We start from the raw sequence: 6,000 nt of genomic DNA, 5'->3' as shown, positions 1-6,000 counted from the left end.
GTTCCTTTTTCTGTCCTAAGGTATCTTTGTATTCATCAAATTAGTAGTGTAGAACATTCTACTGTGTTTTACCTTTGTTTTTTGAAATTTTTCCCTTAATTCTCTGACCCACCTTGTATTATTTTTACATATGGTAGAAGTTGACATTTATTTTTCATATAAATATGCAGTTGTTCCATCTCTATTCCTTGAAAAGCTTTTCCTTATTTGGCTATTTTGTACCTTCAATAATAATTTGTAAAACCCGCTTTAAAAGGTGTTCTTATGTTTTAAAAAATGCTAAGAAAAAGAAGTCAAACCCTTATTTTACTCCTGATTTTAGAGAAAAAGCCTAAAACTTTTCACCATTCAGTGTGATTTTTAGCTGTATTTCTCATACACAACCCTTACTATGTTGAGGAACATTCTTTCTATTTCTAATGTATAGTTAATAATAATGCATTCCATATTTCAAATAGCTCAGATAGAGGAATTTAACTGTATTCACAACAAAAATTAAAAACATTTGAAGTTATGAATATGTTTATATTCCTAGTCTGATTGGATCATTCCACAAATGTATACATTATAACAAAATATGCCACTGTAACCCATAAATACATAGAATTATTATTTAATGATTTAAAACATAATAAAATTTTCAGTAAAGTAAGCCACATCTTCTTTTTATAACTTATAAATTCAAACCCATGTTCTCCAACTTGCTAGGCAATATATTTCTGTTACTGAACTTAACTATGAATTTGATGTATTTTTCTGTCACCAGGCATGCTGTTCCTGCTATACCTATGCTATTAACCAAACAATAGCTGGCATTAATTGAGCTCCTAAGTATTGGGATGTGAATTATGTACATGTACACATGACATATCTTATCCAGAAAAAAATTTTAGGAATTATATATTATTCCTTCAATAGTGGCAATGCCTGTCTTACTCAGTGCTAAGCTTCAGTGTATAGGAAAGTGACTCATAATAATTACATATTGAATGAGTGAACTTTATTATGAAGAAATATGACTTATATTTTAAAACCTTATGGAATGTTGAATGATTGAATAAGAGATCTGAAAATTAGTCTTAGATCTGTCTATAAACTGAATAATCAAGATCGTTATAAATTTGAATCTTCAATGCCCATTGTGCTTTTACACATACTGTTCAAATATACATCCTGAAATATATATATTATGATCAACTAAATTTCTACATCTTCTTTAAGATTCAGTACAAGATTTAGGTTTTCTAAAAATTTTCTAAGATTTAAACCACCTTATTCTAATCCTTGGACTCCTTTGCATCTCCTCCATATATATGTCTATCAGAAACTCCAAATGAATAAGCAGCTTTCAACCTTAATAGTGTACTATTACTAGAAAAAATTTTAGATATTGTCTTTCTTTTTTATTTTCATATTATTGCTATACAGGGCATATATGGTGACATTTACACACATTCTTACAATATATGATAGCTGACTTCACCCCTGCCATCATTCTCCTTTATCATTCCTGGTATAATTTCAATAGGTCTCATTTTTCCATCTCCATACATGAGCACATAATATTTCCACCATATATACCTTTTTTTCCCCCATTATACCTTTTCCTTATATTCTCCTCCTTCCCACTGGTATCACCCCAGACAGGACCTGGTTTACCTTCCTGCTGCTCATTTTTGAAAAAATGACATTTTTGTTTGTTTAAGATAGTTATATAGGTAGTTTCACGGTGACATTTCTATGTATATATGTATTATGACCAAAATTGGTTTATTCCCTCTATTTTTCTTCTTTCTACCTTAGTTCCCTCCTCATGATGATTTCAACAGCTTTAAAAATTCTATATGCATTCTCTTATACAAAGTACATCAAACATATTTACCTACTTAACTTCCTTCTTTTACCCTACTTTCCTGTTAGTGACTTAACCTTAGAATAACCTGTTTTTCATAATATCACTGCATTTGAATTAAGTCTATAGTCCACATATGAAAGAAAATATCCAGCTTTTGGCTTTCTGAACCTGGCCAATTTCTCTTAAGCTGATGTTCTCCAGTTCCATCCATTTACCTGCAAAACACAAAATTTCATTCTTTTATGGCTGAATAAATTTCTATTGAACATAAATACCACATTTTCTTAATGCATTCATCAGTTGTAGGGCATCTTGGCTTTCTCCATTGCTTAGCTATTGTGAATGATGTTGCAATAAACACAGGTAAAAAGGTGACAGTTTTGTAACCTGGCTTAGATTCCTTGGGGTATATCTCTAGGAGTGGTATTGCTGGATCACGTGGCGATTTTATTTTTAGTTTTTTGAGGAAACTCCATACTGTTTTCCATAGTGGCTCTATGAATTTACATTCCTACCAACAGTGTAAGAGGATTCCTTTTTCCCAATATCCTCACCAACATTTGTTGTTGTTTGTGTTCTTGATGGTAGCTATTCCAACAGGAGTGAAGTGGAATCTTTACATGGTTTTCATTTTCATTTCCTTTATGGCTAAGGATGTTGAGCATATTTCTTCATGTGGTTTTTGGCCAGTTGGACCTTTTCCTTTGAAAATGCTCTGTTCAGTTCGTTTGTCCATTTATCCATTGAGTCACTCACTGATTTAGGGTAGTTTTGATTTTTGTACTCCCTGTATATTCTGGCTATAAATACTTTGTCAGATGTACAATTGGCAAATACTTTTCTCCTGTTCAATGTGCTGCCTCTTCAATCTGGATATCCTATGTTCAACTGTATGTTCCCTGAGTCAGAATATTCTACTTTAGGTTTTTGAACTCTAAAGTTTTTGTAAGTTCTCCTCGTAACTGATGATACTTGTTTTCAACAAATCACATTTCATGGTTCAGATACCCATTTCCCTACACCATTGTGCAGTAGTGAGATGATATAGCCACTGTGATAGCAGCACAACCTATTGATAAAAAGATCAATTCACCAGAAAGACATCATGATCTGAAGTGTGTAAACACAAATGAAAGAACTTCACAACAATGAAATAAAAACTGATGGATCTGAATGAGAAAAAAGAAACCTCCATAAATGTAATATGGTTTCTTTGGAGTATGTTGAAAATATCTAAAATTAGTTGTGGTATGGTTTTACTAAAATCATTAAATTATAAAATTTAAATGCATAAATAAATAGTGTATGAATTATGCACCAATAAAGCAGTTAAAAGAGTTTAATGGAAGGAGATATGGATTTGACACATTAGAGATTAACATAATGATTTTGTATACTACAATCTATCTTCAATGGGAAGTTATGTTTTTCAGTTTTGTTAGTCACCAGAATCTGCCCATAACAAGTTCTCAGTAGAGATGTATTACTGTTTGATTTTTATGTGTCAATACTTATAAGTCAGTATTCATGACTTAAACAGGTATCCTCTAATAATTTCTATAACTTTCTTTTTTCACTGATGCCCCCTCTCTATGACCCTAAAATGGTTAGTTTGGTTCTAAATTGTAAAGGAAGGTACAAAGAAGTGAGGAAGAAAGTATATGTGTTACAGACATTTAAAAATTAACTTTTGCAACCAAAGATAATTTCCTATGCATTTTTCTTTGACAAGAAATGTCCAGTTTGCTAAATATTGGATTATCATGTGATCTAATTAAAGAGATTTTTTTCCCAACTTTGGGATTTACTATGAACAGAGTATCCTGATCATAGTATTTTAGTCACATTGTAATTACAGCTTTTCAGAGAAAAACAGAGGCAATTGGGTGTACACACATGTGTGTGTGTGTGTGTGTGTGTGTGTGTCTGCAGTTATGGAGAGAGAAATTTATTTTAAGAAATTTGTTTTTCAAAATGTGGAGACTAGAAAGTTCAAAATCCCTAAAAACCAACCACAGAGGTAGAGACATTGGGAGGAATTGATGTTGCAGTTCAAGTCCTAAGAAGGTCTGCTGCAGATTCTATCTTTTTCAGGGGAGGTCACTCTTTTTCTTAAAACCAGAAAATGATTGGATGGGGCCCACCAACACCATGAGTGGTAATCTGCTTTATTCATTCTACTAATTTAAATATTAATCTCATAACTAAAATACCTTCACAATTACATCCAAAATTGTTTGTACTTACCTTAGCTAAGATTACACATAAGATTCAGCATCATAAGCCTACTGTTTATCAAGTGGGCACACATGTGTCTCCTTAAACTTTAACTCATGCCCAAATAAAGACAATAACAAGATTATACTACAACCTACCATGAATTTTTTCTGCATACAAAACAAATTACACTAACACTTTTAAGAAATGGTTGCATAGTCCTTGTAGATGTTCACTTTTCTTCCTGCTACCCTGTAATATAATTACAGTGATGTAAAGTTGTAGGTACTTTTGTTACTTTAATTAACACTGTTACATAATACCTTCCAGAAAAATTTTAAGGTGAAAAGATTTATTTTGATCTCAGTTTCAGAGGGTTCAGTTCATGGGTGCTTGGCCCTACATGCTTGAGCAGAACCTTATGGCTGTGAAAATATGTGGTACAGGAAGTTCTTCACATTGTGGCAGGCAGTAGGCTGAAAAGATCCATAACAGGAAGGGGCCAAGGAAAGATGCAGTTCTCAAGGACATATCTCAAGTGACCTACTTCCTCCAATCAGGGCCCACTTTCTTAATAGTTCATTCAAATTTTAAACCATTAATGGATTGAAGTATTCATTAGATCAGAGCCTTCATGATCCATTTGTGTCTGGAAATGTCCTAATAATCAAATCCAGAAGTGTACTTTGCTAATCTCTTAGACATTTCTTAGTCTAATCAAACTAAAAATCAAGAATAGCCATCACAATACTTAAATATTTACTTATAAAATATAGGTATATATGTATATAATATTATAGAACAAAAAGATAAGAGATGTGAGAAAAAAGACATTTACTCATCATTATATGTATGTACAGATGACAAACGTTCATGAGACAAGAAGAAATAATGCACTTACAGTACTCATTTTTAAACTATTCATGTAGTTATAACATGTGTTTAACTACATTATTCTACTATAAATTCTATATTTCCTTTCTCTCAGCAAGCTGCTCTGTTGATTATGGATCTTTAGAATGTGTAGATTATTAGTAGTTTTCTCAGAATTGTATTTTTGTATTTTTCCATTAACTTTATTCACATGACATGGTTAATACATTAAAAAATGCCTCAATGAATCATCTTATTCCAGACTCCTGTATTTCTTACCTCCATTGTCATATAGGAGTCCAGTTTCTCCTTGATAATATCAGTCATCTCAGCCAGCAGAAATACTACCTATTTTTCTATTGATTCAGTGGCAAGAGGAAACCAAAGTATCTGGTTGATAGTGATAATATCTAGCTTAGTGAATTCAGTTTGTATTTCTGGGTGGTAGAATTCTCCCTTTGAATGTAAGATTTTTAAATCACAGAGAATAAAGTCACTGGAACAGAAATCAAATATTTTGATTGCTGTACATATGAATCCAGGCTATAGGAGGAAGATCGTCATAAATTGCTTGCTGAGTTAGAGCATAAACAGCTATCTAAAGAACCTTGCCTGAGTTTGGTAAGATATTTCTATCTAACTGTATCCAAGTTTTTACAAGATCATTCCAACGTTTTATAAATTAATTTGCCTCATTATTATATAAAACATGACAAGGTCAATGAATTTCAGGAGCATGGGTCCACTATTGCACTTCATTCTCTGTAATGTGAGTTCCTTGTTTGGAAACAATGCATGTGAAATACCTTAATGGTGAATAAGGAATTCTATATGTCCCCATATGGTAGTTATAAAAATAGCTTCACATGCAAGGGAAGTAATTGGAATTCATTGGGTCTATTCAAATAAGAACAAAATACCTTCATTACCATGATTAAGGTATCTGATCACATTTTCACCAGTTAGTTGGCTGATCACCCACCAGAACAGTACCAGACAGCTCAGTGTTGTTCTGTGTTGCTATTAGATTTGACACTCACAGAAACTCCAACTAG

This window comes from Castor canadensis, chromosome X (assembly GCF_047511655.1).
Source record: "Castor canadensis chromosome X, mCasCan1.hap1v2, whole genome shotgun sequence".
Classification (NCBI taxonomy): Eukaryota; Metazoa; Chordata; class Mammalia; order Rodentia; family Castoridae; genus Castor; species Castor canadensis.
Note: the sequence above shows the minus strand (reverse complement) of the source record.